The sequence below is a fragment of the Schistocerca nitens genome, chromosome 3 (genome assembly GCF_023898315.1).
Source record: "Schistocerca nitens isolate TAMUIC-IGC-003100 chromosome 3, iqSchNite1.1, whole genome shotgun sequence".
Classification (NCBI taxonomy): Eukaryota; Metazoa; Arthropoda; class Insecta; order Orthoptera; family Acrididae; genus Schistocerca; species Schistocerca nitens.
This window is the reverse complement of record NC_064616.1, coordinates 9,863,988-9,889,759: the sequence shown is the minus strand read 5'-3', so window position 1 is coordinate 9,889,759 and position 25,772 is coordinate 9,863,988.

Genomic DNA, 25,772 nt, shown 5'->3' with positions numbered 1-25,772 from the left:
TTATGGTCGTTCCTCTGTGAGTCTAGATTTTCGAATCCGGCGCAAAACTGACAGTTAATTGTAAGGTTCAGAGCCTCTTAATGACAATGGAACACACAAATTGCGTCGCGATTCAATACATCGTCCTCCGGGCGCCCTGTCTCCAAGGGTCTATTGCTGCCTCTGGCACCTTATGGTCGATCTCCTGTGAGTCTAGATTTTCGAATCCGACGCAAAACTGACAGTTAATTGTAACGTTCACAGCCTGTTAATGACGATGGAACACACAAATCGCATCGCGATTCAATACATCGTCCTCCAGCCGACTTGTCTCCAAGGGTCTAGTGCTGCCTCGGGCACCTTATGGTCGTTCTTCTTTGAGTCTAGATTTTCAAATTCGACGCAAATCTGACAGTTAATTGTAAGGTTCAGAGCCTCTTAATGACAATGGAACACACAAATCGCGTAGCGATTCAATACATCGTCCTCCGGCCGACCTGTCTCCAAGGGTCTATTGCTGCCTCGGGCACCTTATGGTCGATCTCCTGTGAGTCTAGATTTTCGAATCCGACGCAAAACTGACAGTTAATTGTAACGTTCAGAGCCTGTTAATGACGATGGAACACACAAATCGCGTCGCGATTCAATACATCGTCCTCCAGCCGACTTGTCTCCAAGCGTCTAGTGCTGCCTCGGGCACCTTATGGTCGTTCTTCTTTGAGTCTAGATTTTCAAATTCGACGCAAAACTGACAGTTAATTGTAAGGTTCAGAGCCTCTTAATGACAATGGAACACACAAATTGCGTCGCGATTCAATACATCGTCCTCCGGCCGACCTGTCTCCAAGGGTCTATTGCTGCCTCGGGCACCTTATGGTCGATCTCCTGTGAGTCTAGATTTTCGAATCCGACGCAAAACTGACAGTTAATTGTAACGTTCAGAGCCTGTTAATGACGATGGAACACACAAATTGCGTCGCGATTCAATACGTCGTCCTCCAGCCGACTTGTCTCCAAGGGTCTAGTGCTGCCTCGGACACCTTATGGTCGTTCTCCTGTGAGTCTAGATTTTCGAATGCGACGCAAAACTGACAGTTAATTGTAAGGTTCAGAGCCTCTTAATGACAATGGAACACACAAATCGCGTCGCGATTCAATACATCGTCCTCAAGCCGACCTGTCTCCAAGGGTCTATTGCCGCCTCGGGCACCTTATGGTCGATCTCCTGTGAGTCTAGAATTTCGAATCCGACGCAAAACTGACAGTTAATTGTAACGTTCAGAGCCTGTTAATGACGATGGAACACACAAATTGCGTCGCGATTCAATACATCGTCCTCCGGCCGACCTGTCTCCAAGTGTCTATTGCTGCCTCGGGCACCTTATGGTCGTTCTCCTGTGAGTCTAGATTTTCGAATCCGACGCAAAACTGACAGTTGATTGTAACGTTCAGAGCCTCTTAATGACAATGGAAGACACAAATCGCGTCGCGATTCAATACATCGTCCTCCGGCCGACCGGTCGCCAAGGGTCTATTGCTGCCTCGGGCACCTTATGGTCGATCTCCTGTGAGTCTAGATTTTCGAATGCGACGCAAAACTGACAGTTAATTGTACCGTTCAGAGCCTGTTAATGACGATGGAACACACAAATCCCGTCGCGATTCAATACATCGTCCTCCGTCAGACCTGTCTCCCAGGGTCTATTGCTGCCTCGGGCACCTTATGGTCGATCTCCTGTGAGTCTAGATTTTCGAATCCGACGCAAAACTGACAGTTAATTGTAACATTCAGAGCCTGTTAATGACGATGGAACACACAAATCGCGTCGCGATTCAATACATCGTCCTCCGGCCGACCTGTCTCCAAGGGTCTATAGCTGCCTCGGGCACCTTATGGTCGTTCTCCTGTGAGTCGAGATTTTCGAATCCGACGCAAAACTGACAGTTAATTGTAAAGTTCAGAGCCTGTTAATGACGATGGAACACACAAATTGCGTCGCGATTCAATACATCGTCCTCCGTCCGACCTGTCTCCAAGGGTGTATTGCTGCCTCGGGCACCTTATGGTCGTTCTCATGTGAGTCTAGGTTTTCGAATCCGACGCAAAACTGACAGTTGATTGTAACGTTCAGAGCCTGTTAATGACTATGGAACACACAAATCGCGTCGCGATTCAATACATGGTCCTCCAGCCGACTTGTCTCCAAGGGTCTAGTGCTGCCTCGGGCACCTTATGGTCGTTCCTCTGTGAGTCTAGATTTTCGAATCCGGCGCAAAACTGACAGTTAATTGTAAGGTTCAGAGCCTCTTAATGACAATGGAACACACAAATTGCGTCGCGATTCAATACATCGTCCTCCGGGCGCCCTGTCTCCAAGGGTCTATTGCTGCCTCTGGCACCTTATGGTCGATCTCCTGTGAGTCTAGATTTTCGAATCCGACGCAAAACTGACAGTTAATTGTAACGTTCACAGCCTGTTAATGACGATGGAACACACAAATCGCGTCGCGATTCAATACATCGTCCTCCAGCCGACTTGTCTCCAAGGGTCTAGTGCTGCCTCGGGCACCTTATGGTCGTTCTTCTTTGAGTCTAGATTTTCAAATTCGACGCAAATCTGACAGTTAATTGTAAGGTTCAGAGCCTCTTAATGACAATGGAACACACAAATCGCGTAGCGATTCAATACATCGTCCTCCGGCCGACCTGTCTCCAAGGGTCTATTGCTGCCTCGGGCACCTTATGGTCGATCTCCTGTGAGTCTAGATTTTCGAATCCGACGCAAAACTGACAGTTAATTGTAACGTTCAGAGCCTGTTAATGACGATGGAACACACAAATCGCGTCGCGATTCAATACATCGTCCTCCAGCCGACTCGTCTCCAAGCGTCTAGTGCTACCTCGGGCACCTTATGGTCGTTCTTCTTTGAGTCTAGATTTTCAAATTCGACGCAAAACTGACAGTTAATTGTAAGGTTCAGAGCCTCTTAATGACAATGGAACACACAAATTGCGTCGCGATTCAATACATCGTCCTCCGGCCGACCTGTCTCCAAGGGTCTATTGCTGCCTCGGGCACCTTATGGTCGATCTCCTGTGAGTCTAGATTTTCGAATCCGACGCAAAACGGACAGTTAATTGTAACGTTCAGAGCCTGTTAATGACGATGGAACACACAAATTGCGTCGCGATTCAATACGTCGTCCTCCAGCCGACTTGTCTCCAAGGGGCTAGTGCTGCCTCGGACACCTTATGGTCGTTCTCCTGTGAGTCTAGATTTTCGAATGCGACGCAAAACTGACAGTTAATTGTAAGGTTCAGAGCCTCTTAATGACAATGGAACACACAAATCGCGTCGCGATTCAATACATCGTCCTCAAGCCGACCTGTCTCCAAGGGTCTATTGCTGCCTCGGGCACCTTATGGTCGATCTCCTGTGAGACTAGATTTTCGAATCCGACGCAAAACTGACAGTTAATTGTAACGTTCAGAGCCTGTTAATGACGATGGAACACACAAATTGCGTCGCGATTCAATACATCGTCCTCCGGCCGACCTGTCTCCAAGTGTCTATTGCTGCCTCGGGCACCTTATGGTCGTTGTCCTGTGAGTCTAGATTTTCGAATCCGACGCAAAACTGACAGTTGATTGTAACGTTCAGAGCCTCTTAATGACAATGGAACACACAAATTGCGTCGCGATTCAATACATCGTCCTCCGGCCGACCTGTCTCCAAGGGTCTATTGCTGCCTCGGGCACCTTATGGTCGATCTCCTGTGATTCTAGATTTTCGAATCCCACGCAAAACTGACAGTTAATTGTAAAGGTCAGAGCCTGTTAATGACGATGGAACACACAAATCGCGTCGCGATTCAATACATCGTCATCCGGCAGACCTGTCTCCAAGGGTCTATTGCTGCCTCGGGCACCTTATGGTCGATCTCCTGTGAGTCTAGATTTTCGAATCCGACGCAAAACTGACAGTTAATTGTAACATTCAGAGCCTGTTAATGACGATGGAACACACAAATTGCGTCGCGATTCAATACATCGTCCTCCGGCCGATCTGTCTCCAAGGGTCTATTGCTGCCTCGGGCACCTTATGGTCGTTCTCCTGTGAGTCTAGATTTTCGAATCCGACGCAAAACTGACAGTTGATTGTAACGTTCAGAGCCTGTTAATGACGATGGAATACACAAATCGCGTCCCGATTCAATACATGGTCCTCCAGCCGACTTGTCTCCAAGGGTCTAGTGCTGCCTCGGGCACCTTATGGTCGTTCCTCTGTGAGTCTAGATTTTCGAATCCGAAGCAAAACTGACAGTTAATTGTAAGGTTCAGAACCTCTTAATGACAATGGAACACACAAATTGCGTCGCGATTCAATACATCGTCCTCCGGCCGACCTGTCTCCAAGGATTTTTGCTGCCTCGGGCACCTTATGGTCGATCTCCTGTGAGTCTAGATTTTCGAATCCGACGCAAAACTGACAGTTAATTGTAACGTTCAGAGCCTGTTAATGACGATGGAACACACAAATTGCGTCGCGATTCAATACATCGTCCTCCAGGCGACTTGTCTCCAAGGGTCTTGTGCTGCCTCGGGCACCTTATGGTCGTTCTCCTGTGAGTCTAGATTTTCGAATCCGACGCAAAACTGACAGTTAATTGTAAGGTTCAGAGCCTCTTAATGACAATGGAACACACAAATTGCGTCGCGATTCAATACATCGTCCTCCGGCCGACCGGTCTCCAAGGGTCTATTGCTGCCTCGGGCACCTTATGGTCGATCTCCTGTGAGTCTAGATTTTCGAATGCGACGCAAAACTGACAGTTAATTGTAACGTTCAGATCCTGTTAATGACGATGGAACACACAAATCGCGTCGCGATTCAATACATCGTCCTCCGGCCGACCTGTCTCCAAGGGTCTATAGCTGCATCGGGCACCTTATGGTCGTTCTCCTCTGAGTCTAGATTTTCGAATCCGACGCAAAACTGACAGTTGATTGTAACGTTGAGAGCCTATTAAAGACGATGGAACACACGAATCGCGTCGCGATTCAATACATGGTCCTCCAGCCGACTTGTCTCCAAGGGTCTATTGTTGCCTCGGGTACATTATGGTCGATCTCCTGTCAGTCTAGATTTTCGAATCCGACGCAAAACTGACAGTTAATTGTAACGTTCAGAGCCTGTTAATGACGATGGGACACACAAATCGCATCGCGATTCAATACATCGTTCTCCGGCCGACATGTCTCCAAGGGTCTAGTGCTGCCTCGGGCACGTTATGGTCGTACTCCTCTGAGTCTAGATTTTCGAATCCGACGCAAAACTGACAGTTAATCGTAAGGTTCAGAGCCTCTTAATGACAATGGAACACACAAATTGCGTCGCGATTCAATAGATCGTCCTCCGGCCGACCTGTCTCCAAGGATTTTTGCTGCCTCGGGCACCTTATGGTCGATCTCCTGTGAGTCTAGATTTTCGAATCCGACGCAAAACTGACAGTTAATTGTAACGTTCAGAGCCTGTTAATGACGATGGAACACACAAATTGCGTCGCGATTCAATACATCGTCCTCCAGCCGACTTGTCTCCAAGGGTCTTGTGCTGCCTCGGACACCTTATGGTCGTTCTCCTGTGAGTCTAGATTTTCGAATCCGACGCAAAACTGACAGTTAATTATAAGGTTCAGAGCCTCTTAATGACAATGGAACACACAAATCGCGTCGCGATTCAATACATCGTCCTCCGGCCGACCGGTCTCCAAGGGTCTATTGCTGCCTCGGGCACCTTATGGTCGATCTCCTGTGAGTCTAGATTTTCGCATGCGACGCAAAACTGACAGTTAATTGTACCGTTCAGAGCCTGTTAATGACGATGGAACACACAAATCCCGTCGCGATTCAATACATCGTCCTCCGTCAGACCTGTCTCCAAGTGTCTATTGCTGCCTCGGGCACCTTATGGTCGATCTCCTGTGAGTCTAGATTTTCGAATGCGACGCAAAACTGACAGTTAATTGTAACGTTCAGAGCCTGTTAATGACTATGGAACACACAAATCGCGTCGCGATTCAATACATGGTCCTCCAGCCGACGTGTCTCCAAGGGTATAGTGCTGCGTCGGGCACCTTATGGTCGTTCTCCTCTGAGTCTAGATTTTCGAATCCGACGCAAAACTGACAGTTGATTGTAACGTTGAGAGCCTATTAAAGACGATGGAACACACGAATCGCGTCGCGATTCAATACATGGTCCTCCAGCCGACTTGTCTCCAAGGGTCTATTGCTGCCTCGGGCACCTTATGGTCGTTCTCCTGTGAGTCTAGATTTTTGAATCCGACGCAAAACTGACAGTTAATTGTAAAGGTCAGAGCCTGTTAATGACGATGGAACATACAAATCGCAACGCGATTCAATACATCGTCATCCGGCAGACCTGTCTCCAAGGGTCTATTGCTGCCTCGGGCACCTTATGGTCGATCTCCTGTGAGTCTAGATTTTCGAATCCGACGCAAAACTGACAGTTAATTGTAACATTCAGAGCCTGTTAATGACGATGGAACACACAAATTGCGTCGCGATTCAATACATCGTCCTCCGGCCGATCTGTCTCCAAGGGTCTATTGCTGCCTCGGGCACCTTATGGTCGTTCTCCTGTGAGTCTAGATTTTCGAATCCGACGCAAAACTGACAGTTGATTGTAACGTTCAGAGCCTGTTAATGACGATGGAATACACAAATCGCGTCCCGATTCAATACATGGTCCTCCAGCCGACTTGTCTCCAAGGGTCTAGTGCTGCCTCGGGCACCTTATGGTCGTTCCTCTGTGAGTCTAGATTTTCGAATCCGAAGCAAAACTGACAGTTAATTGTAAGGTTCAGAACCTCTTAATGACAATGGAACACACAAATTGCGTCGCGATTCAATACATCGTCCTCCGGCCGACCTGTCTCCAAGGGTCTAATGGTCGATCTCCTGTGAGTCTAGATTTTCCAATCCCACGCAAAACTGACAGTTAATTGTAACGTTCAGAGCCTGTTAATGACGATGGAACACACAAATCGCGTCGCGATTCAATACATCGTCCTCCGGCCGACATGTCTCCAAGGGTCTAGTGCTGCCTCGGGCACGTTATCGTAGTTCTATTCTGAGTCTAGAATTTCGAATCCGACGCAAAACTGACAGTTAATCGTAAGGTTCAGAGCCTCTTAATGACAATGGAACACACACATTGCGTCGCGATTCAATACATCGTCCTCCGGCCGACCTGTCTCCAAGGATTTTTGCTGCCTCGGGCACCTTATGGTCGATCTCCTGTGAGTCTAGATTTTCGAATCCGACGCAAAACTGACAGTTAATTGTAACGTTCAGAGCCTGTTAATGACGATGGAACACACAAATTGCGTCGCGATTCAATACATCGTCCTCCAGGCGACTTGTCTCCAAGGGTCTTGTGCTGCCTCGGACACCTTATGGTCGTTCTCCTGTGAGTCTAGATTTTCGAATCCGACGCAAAACTGACAGTTAATTGTAAGGTTCAGAGCCTCTTAATGACAATGGAACACACAAATTGCGTCGCGATTCAATACATCGTCCTCCGGCCGACCGGTCTCCAAGGGTCTATTGCTGCCTCGGGCACCTTATGGTCGATCTCCTGTGAGTCTAGATTTTCGAATGCGACGCAAAACTGACAGTTAATTGTAACGTTCAGATCCTGTTAATGACGATGGAACACACAAATCGCGTCGCGATTCAATACATCGTCCTCCGGCCGACCTGTCTCCAAGGGTCTATAGCTGCATCGGGCACCTTATGGTCGATCTCCTGTGAGTATAGATTTTCGAATCCGACGCAAAACTGACAGTTAATTGTAACGTTCAGAGCCTGTTAATGACGATGGAACACACAAATTGCCTCGCGATTCAATACATCGTCCTCCGGCCGACCTGTCTCCAAGGGTCTATTGTTGCCTCGGGTACATTATGGTCGATCTCCTGTCAGTCTAGATTTTCGAATCCGACGCAAAACTGACAGTTAATTGTAACATTCAGAGCCTGTTAATGACGATGGAACACACAAATTGCGTCGCGATTCAATACATCGTCCTCCGGCCGATCTGTCTCCAAGGGTCTATTGCTGCCTCGGGCACCTTATGGTCGTTCTCCTGTGAGTCTAGATTTTCGAATCCGACGCAAAACTGACAGTTGATTGTAACGTTCAGAGCCTGTTAATGACGATGGAATACACAAATCGCGTCCCGATTCAATACATGGTCCTCCAGCCGACTTGTCTCCAAGGGTCTAGTGCTGCCTCGGGCACCTTATGGTCGTTCCTCTGTGAGTCTAGATTTTCGAATCCGAAGCAAAACTGACAGTTAATTGTAAGGTTCAGAACCTCTTAATGACAATGGAACACACAAATTGCGTCGCGATTCAATACATCGTCCTCCGGCCGACCTGTCTCCAAGGGTCTAATGGTCGATCTCCTGTGAGTCTAGATTTTCCAATCCCACGCAAAACTGACAGTTAATTGTAACGTTCAGAGCCTGTTAATGACGATGGAACACACAAATCGCGTCGCGATTCAATACATCGTCCTCCGGCCGACATGTCTCCAAGGGTCTAGTGCTGCCTCGGGCACGTTATCGTAGTTCTATTCTGAGTCTAGAATTTCGAATCCGACGCAAAACTGACAGTTAATCGTAAGGTTCAGAGCCTCTTAATGACAATGGAACACACACATTGCGTCGCGATTCAATACATCGTCCTCCGGCCGACCTGTCTCCAAGGATTTTTGCTGCCTCGGGCACCTTATGGTCGATCTCCTGTGAGTCTAGATTTTCGAATCCGACGCAAAACTGACAGTTAATTGTAACGTTCAGAGCCTGTTAATGACGATGGAACACACAAATTGCGTCGCGATTCAATACATCGTCCTCCAGGCGACTTGTCTCCAAGGGTCTTGTGCTGCCTCGGACACCTTATGGTCGTTCTCCTGTGAGTCTAGATTTTCGAATCCGACGCAAAACTGACAGTTAATTGTAAGGTTCAGAGCCTCTTAATGACAATGGAACACACAAATTGCGTCGCGATTCAATACATCGTCCTCCGGCCGACCGGTCTCCAAGGGTCTATTGCTGCCTCGGGCACCTTATGGTCGATCTCCTGTGAGTCTAGATTTTCGAATGCGACGCAAAACTGACAGTTAATTGTAACGTTCAGATCCTGTTAATGACGATGGAACACACAAATCGCGTCGCGATTCAATACATCGTCCTCCGGCCGACCTGTCTCCAAGGGTCTATAGCTGCATCGGGCACCTTATGGTCGATCTCCTGTGAGTATAGATTTTCGAATCCGACGCAAAACTGACAGTTAATTGTAACGTTCAGAGCCTGTTAATGACGATGGAACACACAAATTGCCTCGCGATTCAATACATCGTCCTCCGGCCGACCTGTCTCCAAGGGTCTATTGTTGCCTCGGGTACATTATGGTCGATCTCCTGTCAGTCTAGATTTTCGAATCCGACGCAAAACTGACAGTTAATTGTAACGTTCAGAGCCTGTTAATGACGATGGGACACACAAATCGCATCGCGATTCAATACATCGTTCTCCGGCCGACATGTCTCCAAGGGTCTAGTGCTGCCTCGGGCACGTTATGGTCGTACTCCTCTGAGTCTAGATTTTCGAATCCGACGCAAAACTGACAGTTAATCGTAAGGTTCAGAGCCTCTTAATGACAATGGAACACACAAATTGCGTCGCGATTCAATAGATCGTCCTCCGGCCGACCTGTCTCCAAGGATTTTTGCTGCCTCGGGCACCTTATGGTCGATCTCCTGTGAGTCTAGATTTTCGAATCCGACGCAAAACTGACAGTTAATTGTAACGTTCAGAGCCTGTTAATGACGATGGAACACACAAATTGCGTCGCGATTCAATACATCGTCCTCCAGCCGACTTGTCTCCAAGGGTCTTGTGCTGCCTCGGACACCTTATGGTCGTTCTCCTGTGAGTCTAGATTTTCGAATCCGACGCAAAACTGACAGTTAATTATAAGGTTCAGAGCCTCTTAATGACAATGGAACACACAAATCGCGTCGCGATTCAATACATCGTCCTCCGGCCGACCGGTCTCCAAGGGTCTATTGCTGCCTCGGGCACCTTATGGTCGATCTCCTGTGAGTCTAGATTTTCGCATGCGACGCAAAACTGACAGTTAATTGTACCGTTCAGAGCCTGTTAATGACGATGGAACACACAAATCCCGTCGCGATTCAATACATCGTCCTCCGTCAGACCTGTCTCCAAGGGTCTATTGCTGCCTCGGGCACCTTATGGTCGATCTCCTGTGAGTCTAGATTTTCGAATGCGACGCAAAACTGACAGTTAATTGTAACGTTCAGAGCCTGTTAATGACTATGGAACACACAAATCGCGTCGCGATTCAATACATGGTCCTCCAGCCGACGTGTCTCCAAGGGTATAGTGCTGAGTCGGGCACCTTATGGTCGTTCTCCTCTGAGTCTAGATTTTCGAATCCGACGCAAAACTGACAGTTGATTGTAACGTTGAGAGCCTATTAAAGACGATGGAACACACGAATCGCGTCGCGATTCAATACATGGTCCTCCAGCCGACTTGTCTCCAAGGGTCTATTGCTGCCTCGGGCACCTTATGGTCGTTCTCCTGTGAGTCTAGATTTTCGAATCCGACGCAAAACTGACAGTTAATTGTAAAGGTCAGAGCCTGTTAATGACGATGGAACATACAAATCGCAACGCGATTCAATACATCGTCATCCGGCAGACCTGTCTCCAAGGGTCTATTGCTGCCTCGGGCACCTTATGGTCGATCTCCTGTGAGTCTAGATTTTCGAATCCGACGCAAAACTGACAGTTAATTGTAACATTCAGAGCCTGTTAATGACGATGGAACACACAAATTGCGTCGCGATTCAATACATCGTCCTCCGGCCGATCTGTCTCCAAGGGTCTATTGCTGCCTCGGGCACCTTATGGTCGTTCTCCTGTGAGTCTAGATTTTCGAATCCGACGCAAAACTGACAGTTGATTGTAACGTTCAGAGCCTGTTAATGACGATGGAATACACAAATCGCGTCCCGATTCAATACATGGTCCTCCAGCCGACTTGTCTCCAAGGGTCTAGTGCTGCCTCGGGCACCTTATGGTCGTTCCTCTGTGAGTCAAGATTTTCGAATCCGAAGCAAAACTGACAGTTAATTGTAAGGTTCAGAACCTCTTAATGACAATGGAACACACAAATTGCGTCGCGATTCAATACATCGTCCTCCGGCCGACCTGTCTCCAAGGGTCTAATGGTCGATCTCCTGTGAGTCTAGATTTTCCAATCCCACGCAAAACTGACAGTTAATTGTAACGTTCAGAGCCTGTTAATGACGATGGAACACACAAATCGCGTCGCGATTCAATACATCGTCCTCCGGCCGACATGTCTCCAAGGGTCTAGTGCTGCCTCGGGCACGTTATCGTAGTTCTATTCTGAGTCTAGAATTTCGAATCCGACGCAAAACTGACAGTTAATCGTAAGGTTCAGAGCCTCTTAATGACAATGGAACACACACATTGCGTCGCGATTCAATACATCGTCCTCCGGCCGACCTGTCTCCAAGGATTTTTGCTGCCTCGGGCACCTTATGGTCGATCTCCTGTGAGTCTAGATTTTCGAATCCGACGCAAAACTGACAGTTAATTGTAACGTTCAGAGCCTGTTAATGACGATGGAACACACAAATTGCGTCGCGATTCAATACATCGTCCTCCAGGCGACTTGTCTCCAAGGGTCTTGTGCTGCCTCGGACACCTTATGGTCGATCTCCTGTGAGTCTAGATTTTCGAATCCGACGCAAAACTGACAGTTAATTGTAAGGTTCAGAGCCTCTTAATGACAATGGAACACACAAATTGCGTCGCGATTCAATACATCGTCCTCCGGCCGACCGGTCTCCAAGGGTCTATTGCTGCCTCGGGCACCTTATGGTCGATCTCCTGTGAGTCTAGATTTTCGAATGCGACGCAAAACTGACAGTTAATTGTAACGTTCAGATCCTGTTAATGACGATGGAACACACAAATCGCGTCGCGATTCAATACATCGTCCTCCGGCCGACCTGTCTCCAAGGGTCTATAGCTGCATCGGGCACCTTATGGTCGATCTCCTGTGAGTATAGATTTTCGAATCCGACGCAAAACTGACAGTTAATTGTAACGTTCAGAGCCTGTTAATGACGATGGAACACACAAATTGCCTCGCGATTCAATACATCGTCCTCCGGCCGACCTGTCTCCAAGGGTCTATTGTTGCCTCGGGTACATTATGGTCGATCTCCTGTCAGTCTAGATTTTCGAATCCGACGCAAAACTGACAGTTAATTGTAACCTTCAGAGCCTGTTAATGACGATGGGACACACAAATCGCATCGCGATTCAATACATCGTTCTCCGGCCGACATGTCTCCAAGGGTCTAGTGCTGCCTCGGGCACGTTATGGTCGTACTCCTCTGAGTCTAGATTTTCGAATCCGACGCAAAACTGACAGTTAATCGTAAGGTTCAGAGCCTCTTAATGACAATGGAACACACAAATTGCGTCGCGATTCAATAGATCGTCCTCCGGCCGACCTGTCTCCAAGGATTTTTGCTGCCTCGGGCACCTTATGGTCGATCTCCTGTGAGTCTAGATTTTCGAATCCGACGCAAAACTGACAGTTAATTGTAACGTTCAGAGCCTGTTAATGACGATGGAACACACAAATTGCGTCGCGATTCAATACATCGTCCTCCAGCCGACTTGTCTCCAAGGGTCTTGTGCTGCCTCGGACACCTTATGGTCGTTCTCCTGTGAGTCTAGATTTTCGAATCCGACGCAAAACTGACAGTTAATTATAAGGTTCAGAGCCTCTTAATGACAATGGAACACACAAATCGCGTCGCGATTCAATACATCGTCCTCCGGCCGACCGGTCTCCAAGGGTCTATTGCTGCCTCGGGCACCTTATGGTCGATCTCCTGTGAGTCTAGATTTTCGCATGCGACGCAAAACTGACAGTTAATTGTACCGTTCAGAGCCTGTTAATGACGATGGAACACACAAATCCCGTCGCGATTCAATACATCGTCCTCCGTCAGACCTGTCTCCAAGGGTCTATTGCTGCCTCGGGCACCTTATGGTCGATCTCCTGTGAGTCTAGATTTTCGAATGCGACGCAAAACTGACAGTTAATTGTAACGTTCAGAGCCTGTTAATGACTATGGAACACACAAATCGCGTCGCGATTCAATACATGGTCCTCCAGCCGACTTGTCTCCAAGGGTCTAGTGCTGCCTCGGGCACCTTATGGTCGTTCATCTGTGAGTCTAGATTTTCGAATCCGGCGCAAAACTGACAGTTAATTGTAAGGTTCAGAACCTCTTAATGACAATGGAACACACAAATTGCGTCGCGATTCAATAAATCGTCCTCCGGCCGCCCTGTCTCCAAGGGTCTATTGCTGCCTCTGGCACCTTATGGTCGATCTCCTGTGAGTCTAGGTTTTCGAATCCGACGCAAAACTGACAGTTAATTGTAACGTTCAGAGCCTGTTAATGACGATGGAACACACAAATCGCGTCGCGATTCAATACATCGTCCTCCAGCCGACTTGTCTCCAAGCGTCTAGTGCTGCCTCGGGCACCTTATGGTCGTTCTTCTTTGAGTCTAGATTTTCAAATTCGACGCAAATCTGACAGTTAATTGTAAGGTTCAGAGCCTCTTAATGACAATGGAACAGACAAATCGAGTAGCGATTCAATACATCGTCCTCCGGCCGACCTGTCTCCAAGGGTCTGTTGCTGCCTCGGGCACCTTATGGTCGATCTCCTGTGAGTCTAGATTTTCGAATCCGACGCAAAACTGACAGTTAATTGTAACGTTCAGAGCCTGTTAATGACGATGGAACACACAAATCGCGTCGCGATTCAATACATCGTCCTCCGGCCGACCTGTCTCCAAGGGTCTATAGCTGCATCGGGCACCTTATGGTCGATCTCCTGTGAGTATAGATTTTCGAATCCGACGCAAAACTGACAGTTAATTGTAACGTTCAGAGCCTGTTAATGACGATGGAACACACAAATTGCGTCGCGATTCAATACATCGTCCTCCAGCCGACTTGTCTCCAAGGGTCTTGTGCTGCCTCGGACACCTTATGGTCGTTCTCCTGTGAGTCTAGATTTTCGAATCCGACGCAAAACTGACAGTTAATTGTAAGGTTCAGAGCCTCTTAATGACAATGGAACACACAAATTGCGTCGCGATTCAATACATCGTCCTCCGGCCGACCGGTCTCCAAGGGTCTATTGCTGCCTCGGGCACCTTATGGTCGATCTCCTGTGAGTCTAGATTTTCGAATGCGACGCAAAACTGACAGTTAATTGTACCGTTCAGAGCCTGTTAATGACGATGGAACACACAAATCCCGTCGCGATTCAATACATCGTCCTCCGTCAGACCTGTCTCCAAGGGTCTATTGCTGCCTCGGGCACCTTATGGTCGATCTCCTGTGAGTCTAGATTTTCGAATGCGACGCAAAACTGACAGTTAATTGTAACGTTCAGAGCCTGTTAATGACGATGGAACACACAAATCGCGTCGCGATTCAATACATCGTCCTCCGGCCGACCTGTCTCCAAGGGTCTATAGCTGCATCGGGCACCTTATGGTCGATCTCCTGTGAGTATAGATTTTCGAATCCGACGCAAAACTGACAGTTAATTGTAACGTTCAGAGCCTGTTAATGACGATGGAACACACAAATTGCGTCGCGATTCAATACATCGTCCTCCGGCCGACCTGTCACCAAGGGTCTATTGCTGCCTCGGGTACATTATGGTCGATCTCCTGTCAGTCTAGATTTTCGAATCCGACGCAAAACTGACAGTTAATTGTAACGTTCAGAGCCTGTTAATGACGATGGGACACACAAATCGCATCGCGATTCAATACATCGTTCTCCGGCCGACATGTCTCCAAGGGTCTAGTGCTGCCTCGGGCACGTTATGGTCGTTCTCCTCTGAGTCTAGATTTTCGAATCCGACGCAAAACTGACAGTTAATCGTAAGGTTCAGAGCCTCTTAATGACAATGGAACACACAAATTGCGTCGCGATTCAATACATCGTCCTCCGGCCGACCTGTCTCCAAGGATTTTTGCTGCCTCGGGCACCTTATGGTCGATCTCCTGTGAGTCTAGATTTTCGAATCCGACGCAAAACTGACAGTTAATTGTAACGTTCAGAGCCTGTTAATGACGATGGAACACACAAATTGCGTCGCGATTCAATACATCGTCCTCCAGCCGACTTGTCTCCAAGGGTCTAGTGCTGCCTCGGGCACCTTATGGTCGTTCCTCTGTGAGTCTAGATTTTCGAATCCGGCGCAAAACTGACAGTTAATTGTAAGGTTCAGAGCCTCTTAATGACAATGGAACACACAAATTGCGTCGCGATTCAATAAATCGTCCTCCGGCCGCCCTGTCTCCAAGGGTCTATAGCTGCCTCGGGCACCTTATGGTCGATCTCCTGTGAGTCTAGATTTTCGTATCCGACGCAAAACTGACAGTTGATTGTAACGTTCAGAGCCTCTTAATGACAATGGAAGACACAAATCGCGTCGCGATTCAATACATCGTCCTCCGGCCGACCGGTCGCCAAGGGTCTATTGCTGCCTCGGGCACCTTATGGTCGATCTCCTGTGAGTCTAGATTTTCGAATGCGACGCAAAACTGACAGTTAATTGTACCGTTCAGAGCCTGTTAATGACGATGGAACACACAAATCCCGTCGCGATTCAATACATCGTCCTCCGTCAGACCTGTCTCCCAGGGTCTATTGCTGCCTCGGGCACCTTATGGTCGATCTCCTGTGAGTCTAGATTTTCGAATCCGACGCAAAACTGACAGTTAAGTGTAACATTCAGAGCCTGTTAATGACGATGGAACACACAAATCGCGTCGCGATTCAATACATCGTCCTCCGGCCGACCTGTCTCCAAGGGTCTATAGCTGCCTCGGGCACCTTATGGTCGATCTCCTGTGAGTCGAGATTTTCGAATCCGACGCAAAACTGACATTTAATTGTAAAGTTCAGAGCCTGTTAATGACGATGGAACACACAAATTGCGTCGCGATTCAATACATCGTCCTCCGTCCGACCTGTCTCCAAGGGTGTATTGCTGCCTCGGGCACCTTATGCTCGTTCTCATGTGAGTCTAGGTTTTCGAATCCGACGCAAAACTGACAGTTGATTGTAACGTTCAGAGCCTGTTAATGACTATGGAACACACAAATCGCGTCGCGATTCAATACATGGTCCTCCAGCCGACTTGTCTCCAAGGGTCTAGTGCTGCCTCGGGCACCTTATGGTCGTTCCTCTGTGAGTCTAGATTTTCGAATCCGGCGCAAAACTGACAGTTAATTGTAAGGTTCAGAGCCTCTTAATGACAATGGAACACACAAATTGCGTCGCGATTCAATACATCGTCCTCCGGCCGCCCTGTCTCCAAGGGTCTATTGCTGCCTCTGGCACCTTATGGTCGATCTCCTGTGAGTCTAGATTGTCGAATCCGACGCAAAACTGACAGTTAATTGTAACGTTCACAGCCTGTTAATGACGATGGAACACACAAATCGCGTCGCGATTCAATACATCGTCCTCCAGCCGACTTGTCTCCAAGGGTCTAGTGCTGCCTCGGGCACCTTATGGTCGTTCTTCTTTGAGTCTAGATTTTCAAATTCGACGCAAATCTGACAGTTAATTGTAAGGTTCAGAGCCTCTTAATGACAATGGAACACACAAATCGCGTAGCGATTCAATACATCGTCCTCCGGCCGACCTGTCTCCAAGGGTCTATTGCTGCCTCGGGCACCTTATGGTCGATCTCCTGTGAGTCTAGATTTTCGAATCCGACGCAAAGCTGACAGTTAATTGTAAGGTTCAGAGCCTCTTAATGACAATGGAACACACAAATTGCGTCGCGATTCAATACATCGTCCTCCGGCCGACCGGTCTCTATGGGTCTATTGCTGCCTCGGGCACCTTATGGTCGATCTCCTGTGAGTCTAGATTTTCGAATGCGACGCAAAACTGACAGTTAATTGTACCGTTCAGAGCCTGTTAATGACGATGGAACACACAAATCCCGTCGCGATTCAATACATCGTCCTCCGTCAGACCTGTCTCCAAGGGTCTATTGCTGCCTCGGGCACCTTATGGTCGATCTCCTGTGAGTCTAGATTTTCGAATGCGACGCAAAACTGACAGTTAATTGTAACGTTCAGAGCCTGTTAATGACGATGGAACACACAAATCGCGTCGCGATTCAATACATCGTCCTCCGGCCGACCTGTCTCCAAGGGTCTATAGCTGCATCGGGCACCTTATGGTCGATCTCCTGTGAGTATAGATTTTCGAATCCGACGCAAAACTGACAGTTAATTGTAACGTTCAGAGCCTGTTAATGACGATGGAACACACAAATTGCGTCGCGATTCAATACATCGTCCTCCGGCCGACCTGTCTCCAAGGGTCTATTGCTGCCTCGGGTACATTATGGTCGATCTCCTGTCAGTCTAGATTTTCGAATCCGACGCAAAACTGACAGTTAATTGTAACGTTCAGAGCCTGTTAATGACGATGGGACACACAAATCGCATCGCGATTCAATACATCGTTCTCCGGCCGACATGTCTCCAAGGGTCTAGTGCTGCCTCGGGCACGTTATGGTCGTTCTCCTCTGAGTCTAGATTTTCGAATCCGACGCAAAACTGACAGTTAATCGTAAGGTTCAGAGCCTCTTAATGACAATGGAACACACAAATTGCGTCGCGATTCAATACATCGTCCTCCGGCCGACCTGTCTCCAAGGATTTTTGCTGCCTCGGGCACCTTATGGTCGATCTCCTGTGAGTCTAGATTTTCGAATCCGACGCAAAACTGACAGTTAATTGTAACGTTCAGAGCCTGTTAATGACGATGGAACACACAAATTGCGTCGCGATTCAATACATCGTCCTCCAGCCGACTTGTCTCCAAGGGTCTAGTGCTGCCTCGGGCACCTTATGGTCGTTCCTCTGTGAGTCTAGATTTTCGAATCCGGCGCAAAACTGACAGTTAATTGTAAGGTTCAGAGCCTCTTAATGACAATGGAACACACAAATTGCGTCGCGATTCAATAAATCGTCCTCCGGCCGCCCTGTCTCCAAGGGTCTATTGCTGCCTCTGGCACCTTATGGTCGATCTCCTGTGAGTCTAGGTTTTCGAATCCGACGCAAAACTGACAGTTAATTGTAACGTTCAGAGCCTGTTAATGACGATGGAACACACAAATCGCGTCGCGATTCAATACATCGTCCTCCAGCCGACTTGTCTCCAAGCGTCTAGTGCTGCCTCGGGCACCTTATGGTCGTTCTTCTTTGAGTCTAGATTTTCAAATTCGACGCAAATCTGACAGTTAATTGTAAGGTTCAGAGCCTCTTAATGACAATGGAACAGACAAATCGAGTAGCGATTCAATACATCGTCCTCCGGCCGACCTGTCTCCAAGGGTCTATTGCTGCCTCGGGCACCTTATGGTCGATCTCCTGTGAGTCTAGATTTTCGAATCCGACGCAAAACTGACAGTTAAGTGTAACATTCAGAGCCTGTTAATGACGATGGAACACACAAATCGGGTCGCGATTCAATACATCGTCCTCCGGCCGACCTGTCTCCAAGGGTCTATAGCTGCCTCGGGCACCTTATGGTCGATCTCCTGTGAGTCGAGATTTTCGAATCCGACGCAAAACTGACAGTTAATTGTAAAGTTCAGAGCCTGTTAATGACGATGGAACACACAAATTGCGTCGCGATTCAATACATCGTCCTCCGTCCGACCTGTCTCCAAGGGTGTATTGCTGCCTCGGGCACCTTATGGTCGTTCTCATGTGAGTCTAGGTTTTCGAATCCGACGCAAAACTGACAGTTGATTGTAACGTTCAGAGCCTGTTAATGACTATGGAACACACAAATCGCGTCGCGATTCAATACATGGTCCTCCAGCCGACTTGTCTCCAAGGGTCTAGTGCTGCCTCGGGCACCTTATGGTCGTTCCTCTGTGAGTCTAGATTTTCGAATCCGGCGCAAAACTGACAGTTAATTGTAAGGTTCAGAGCCTCTTAATGACAATGGAACACACAAATTGCGTCGCGATTCAATACATCGTCCTCCGGCCGCCCTGTCTCCAAGGGTCTATTGCTGCCTCTGGCACCTTATGGTCGATCTCCTGTGAGTCTAGATTGTCGAATCCGACGCAAAACTGACAGTTAATTGTAACGTTCACAGCCTGTTAATGACGATGGAACACACAAATCGCGTCGCGATTCAATACATCGTCCTCCAGCCGACTTGTCTCCAAGGGTCTAGTGCTGCCTCGGGCACCTTATGGTCGTTCTTCTTTGAGTCTAGATTTTCAAATTCGACGCAAATCTGACAGTTAATTGTAAGGTTCAGAGCCTCTTAATGACAATGGAACACACAAATCGCGTAGCGATTCAATACATCGTCCTCCGGCCGACCTGTCTCCAAGGGTCTATTGCTGCCTCGGGCACCTTATGGTCGATCTCCTGTGAGTCTAGATTTTCGAATCCGACGCAAAGCTGACAGTTAATTGTAACGTTCAGAGCCTGTTAATGACGATGGAACACACAAATCGCGTCGCGATTCAATACATCGTCCTCCAGCCGACTTGTCTCCAAGCGTCTAGTGCTGCCTCGGGCACCTTATGGTCGTTCTTCTTTGAGTCTAGATTTTCAAATTCGACGCAAAACTGACAGTTAATTGTAAGGTTCAGAGCCTCTTAATGACAATGGAACACACAAATTGCGTCGCGATTCAATACATCGTCCTCCGGCCGACCTGTCTCCAAGGGTCTATTGCTGCCTCGGGCACCTTATGGTCGATCTCCTGTGAGTCTAGATTTTCGAATCCGACGCAAAACTGACAGTTAATTGTAACGTTCAGAACCTGTTAATGACGATGGAACACACAAATTGCGTCGCGATTCAATACGTCGTCCTCCAGCCGACTTGTCTCCAAGGGTCTAGTGCTGCCTCGGACACCTTATGGTCGTTCTCCTGTGAGTCTAGATTTTCGAATGCGACGCAAAACTGACAGTTAATTGTAAGGTTCAGAGCCTCTTAATGACAATGGAACACACAAATCGCGTCGCGATTCAATACATCGTCCTCAAGCCGACCTGTCTCCAAGGGTCTATTGCTGCCTCGGGCACCTTATGGTCGATCTCCTGTGAGTCTAGATTTTCGAATCCGACGCAAAACTGACAGTTAATTGTAACGTTCAGAGCCTGTTAATGACGATGGAACACACAAATCGCGTCGCGATTCAATACATCGTCCTCCGGCCGACCTGTCTCCAAGGGTCTATTGCTGCCTCGGGCACCTTATGGTCGATCTCCTGTGAGTCTAGATTTTCGAATCCGACGCAAAACTGACAGTTAATTGTAACGTTCAGAGCCTGTTAATGACGATGGAACACACAAATTGCGTCGCGATTCAATACATCGTCCTCCGGCCGACCTGTCTCCAAGTGTCTATTGCTGCCTCGGGCACCTTATGGTCGTTCTCCTGTGAGTCTAGATTTTCGAATCCGACGCAAAACTGACAGTTGATTGTAACGTTCAGAGCCTGTTAATGACGATGGAACACACAAATCGCGTCGCGATTCAATACATGGTCCTCCAGCCGACTTGTCTCCAATGGTCTAGTGCTGCCTCGGGCACCTTATGGTCGTTCCTCTGTGAGTCTAGATTTTCGAATCCGACGCAAAACTGACAGTTAATTGTAACATTCAGAGCCTGTTAATGACGATGGAACACACAAATTGCGTCGCGATTCAATACATCGTTCCCCGGCCGATCTGTCTCCAAGGGTCTATTGCTGCCTCGGGCACCTTATGGTCGTTCTCCTGTGAGTCTAGATTTTCGAATCCGACGCAAAACTGACAGTTGATTGTAACGTTCAGAGCCTGTTAATGACGATGGAATACACAAATCGCGTCCCGATTCAATACATGGTCCTCCAGCCGACTTGTCTCCAAGGGTCTAGTGCTGCCTCGGGCACCTTATGGTCGTTCCTCTGTGAGTCTAGGTTTTCGAATCCGACGCAAAACTGACAGTTAATTGTAAGGTTCAGAGCCTCTTAATGACAATGGAACACACAAATTGCGTCGCGATTCAATACATCGTCCTCCGGCCGACCTGTCTCCAAGGGTCTAATGGTCGATCTCCTGTGAGTCTAGATTTTCCAATCCGACGCAAAACTGACAGTTAATTGTAACGTTCAGAGCCTGTTAATGACGATGGAACACACAAATCGCGTCGCGATTCAATACATCGTCCTCCGGCCGACATGTCTCCAAGGGTCTAGTGCTGCCTCGGGCACTTTATCGTAGTTCTCCTCTGAGTCTAGATTTTCGAATCCGACGCAAAACTGACAGTTAATCGTAAGGTTCAGAGCCTCTTAATGACAATGGAACACACACATTGCGTCGCGATTCAATACCTCGTCCTCCGGCCGACCTGTCTCCAAGGATTTTTGCTGCCTCGGGCACCTTATGGTCGATCTCCTGTGAGTCTAGATTTTCGAATCCGACGCAAAACTGACAGTTAATTGTAACGTTCAGAGCCTGTTAATGACGATGGAACACACAAATTGCGTCGCGATTCAATACATCGTCCTCCAGCCGACTTGTCTCCAAGGGTCTTGTGCTGCCTCGGACACCTTATGGTCGTTCTCCTGTGAGTCTAGATTTTCGAATCCGACGCAAAACTGACAGTTAATTGTAAGGTTCGGAGCCTCTTAATGACAATGGAACACACAAATTGCGTCGCGATTGAATACATCGTCCTCCGGCCGACCGGTCTCCAAGGGTCTATTGCAGCCTCGGGCACCTTATGGTCGATCTCCTGTGAGTCTAGATTTTCGAATGCGACGCAAAACTGACAGTTAATTGTACCGTTCAGAGCCTGTTAATGACGATGGAACACACAAATCCCGTCGCGATTCAATACATCGTCCTCCGTCAGACCTGTCTCCAAGGGTCTATTGCTGCCTCGGGCACCTTATGGTCGATCTCCTGTGAGTCTAGATTTTCGAATGCGACGCAAAACTGACAGTTAATTGTAACGTTCAGAGCCTGTTAATGACGATGGAACACACAAATCGCGTCGCGATTCAATACATCGTCCTCCGTCCGACCTGTCTCCAAGGGTCTATAGCTGCATCGGGCACCTTATGGTCGATCTCCTGTGAGTATAGATTTTCGAATCCGACGCAAAACTGACAGTTAATTGTAACGTTCAGAGCCTGTTAATGACGATGGAACACACAAATTGCGTCGCGATTCAATACATCGTCCTCGGGCCGACCTGTCTCCAATGGTCTATTGCTGCCTCGGGTACATTATGGTCGATCTCCTGTCAGTCTAGATTTTCGAATCCGACGCAAAACTGACAGTTAATTGTAACGTTCAGAGCCTCTTAATGACAATGGAACACACAAATTGCGTCGCGATTCAATACATCGTCCTCCGGCCGACCTGTCTCCAAGGGTCTAATGGTCGATCTCCTGTGAGTCTAGATTTTCCAATCCGACGCAAAACTGACAGTTAATTGTAACGTTCAGAGCCTGTTAATGACGATGGAACACACAAATCGCGTCGCGATTCAATACATCGTCCTCCGGCCGACATGTCTCCAAGCGTCTAGTGCTGCCTCGGGCACGTTATCGTAGTTCTTCTCTGAGTCTAGATTTTCGAATCCGACGCAAAACTGACAGTTAATCGTAAGGTTCAGAGCCTCTTAATGACAATGGAACACACACATTGCGTCGCGATTCAATACATCGTCCTCCGTCAGACCTGTCTCCAAGGGTCTATTGCTGCCTCGGGCACCTTATGGTCGATCTCCTGTGAGTCTAGATTTTCGAATGCGACGCAAAACTGTCAGTTAATTGTAACGTTCAGAGCCTGTTAATGACGATGGAACACACAAATCGCGTCGCGATTCAATACATCGTCCTCCGGCCGACCTGTCTCCAAGGGTCTATAGCTGCATCGGGCACCTTATGGTCGATCTCCTGTGAGTATAGATTTTCGAATCCGACGCAAAACTGACAGTTAATTGTAACGTTCAGAGCCTGTTAATGACGATGGAACACACAAATTGCGTCGCGATTCAATACATCGTCCTCGGGCCGACCTGTCTCCAAGGGTCTATTGCTGCCTCGGGTACATTATGGTCGATCTCCTGTCAGTCTAGATTTTCGAATCCGACGCAAAACTGACAGTTAATTGTAACGTTCAGAGCCTGTTAATGACGATGGGACACACAAATCGCATCGCGATTCAATACATCGTTCTCCGGCCGACATGTCTCCAAGGGTCTAGTGCTGCCTCGGGCACGTTATGGTCGTTCTCCTCTGAGTCTAGATTTTCGAATCCGACGCAAAACTGACAGTTAATCGTAAGGTTCAGAGCCTCTTAATGACAATGGAACACACAAATTGCGTCGCGATTCAATAGATCGTCCTCCGGCCGACCTGTCTCCAAGGATTTTTGCTGCCTCGGGCACCTTATGGTCGATCTCCTGTGAGTCTAGATTTTCGAATCCGACGCAAAACTGACAGTTAATTGTAACGTTCAGAGCCTGTTAATGTCGATGGAACACACAAATTGCGTCGCGATTCAATACATCGTCCTCCAGCCGACTTGTCTCCAAGGGTCTTGTGCTGCCTCGGACACCTTATGGTCGTTCTCCTGTGAGTCTAGATTTTCGAATCCCACGCAAAACTGACAGTTAATTGTAACGTTCAGAGCCTGTTAATGACTATGGAACACACAAATCGCGTCGCGATTCAATACATGGTCCTCCAGCCGACTTGTCTCCAAGGGTCTAGTGCTGCCTCGGGCACCTTATGGTCGTTCCTCTGTGAGTGTAGATTTTCGAATCCGACGCAAAACTGACAGTTAATTGTAAGGTTCAGAGCCTCTTAATGACAATGGAACACACAAATTGCGTCGCGATTCAATACATCGTCCTCCGGCCGACTGGTCTCCAAGGGTCTATTGCTGCCTCGGGCACCTTATGGTCGATCTCCTGTGAGTCTAGATTTTCGCATGCGACGCAAAACTGACAGTTAATTGTACCGTTCAGAGCCTGTTAATGACGATGGAACACACAAATCCCGTCGCGATTCAATACATCGTCCTCCGTCAGACCTGTCTCCAAGGGTCTATTGCTGCCTCGGGCACCTTATGGTCGATCTCCTGTGAGTCTAGATTTTCGCATGCGACGCAAAACTGACAGTTAATTGTAACGTTCAGAGCCTGTTAATGACGATGGGACACACAAATCGCATCGCGATTCAATACATCGTTCTCCGGCCGACATGTCTCCAAGGGTCTAGTGCTGCCTCGGGCACCTTATGGTCGATCTCCTGTGAGTCTAGATTTTCGAATCCGACGCAAAGCTGACAGTTAATTGTAACGTTCAGAGCCTGTTAATGACGATGGAACACACAAATCGCGTCGCGATTCAATACATCGTCCTCCAGCCGACTTGTCTCCAAGCGTCTAGTGCTGCCTCGGGCACCTTATGGTCGTTCTTCTTTGAGTCTAGATTTTCAAATTCGACGCAAAACTGACAGTTAATTGTAAGGTTCAGAGCCTCTTAATGACAATGGAACACACAAATTGCGTCGCGATTCAATTCATGGTCCTCCGGCCGACCTGTCTCCAAGGGTCTATTGCTGCCTCGGGCACCTTATGGTCGATCTCCTGTGAGTCTAGATTTTCGAATCCGACGCAAAACTGACAGTTAATTGTAACGTTCAGAACCTGTTAATGACGATGGAACACACAAATTGCGTCGCGATTCAATACGTCGTCCTCCAGCCGACTTGTCTCCAAGGGTCTAGTGCTGCCTCGGACACCTTATGGTCGTTCTCCTGTGAGTCTAGATTTTCGAATGCGACGCAAAACTGACAGTTAATTGTAAGGTTCAGAGCCTCTTAATGACAATGGAACACACAAATCGCGTCGCGATTCAATACATCGTCCTCAAGCCGACCTGTCTCCAAGGGTCTATTGCTGCCTCGGGCACCTTATGGTCGATCTCCTGTGAGTCTAGATTTTCGAATCCGACGCAAAACTGACAGTTAATTGTAACGTTCAGAGCCTGTTAATGACGATGGAACACACAAATCGCGTCGCGATTCAATACATCGTCCTCCGGCCGACCTGTCTCCAAGGGTCTATTGCTGCCTCGGGCACCTTATGGTCGATCTCCTGTGAGTCTAGATTTTCGAATCCGACGCAAAACTGACAGTTAATTGTAACGTTCAGAGCCTGTTAATGACGATGGAACACACAAATTGCGTCGCGATTCAATACATCGTCCTCCGGCCGACCTGTCTCCAAGTGTCTATTGCTGCCTCGGGCACCTTATGGTCGTTCTCCTGTGAGTCTAGATTTTCGAATCCGACGCAAAACTGACAGTTGATTGTAACGTTCAGAGCCTGTTAATGACGATGGAACACACAAATCGCGTCGCGATTCAATACATGGTCCTCCAGCCGACTTGTCTCCAATGGTCTAGTGCTGCCTCGGGCACCTTATGGTCGTTCCTCTGTGAGTAGATTTTCGAATCCGA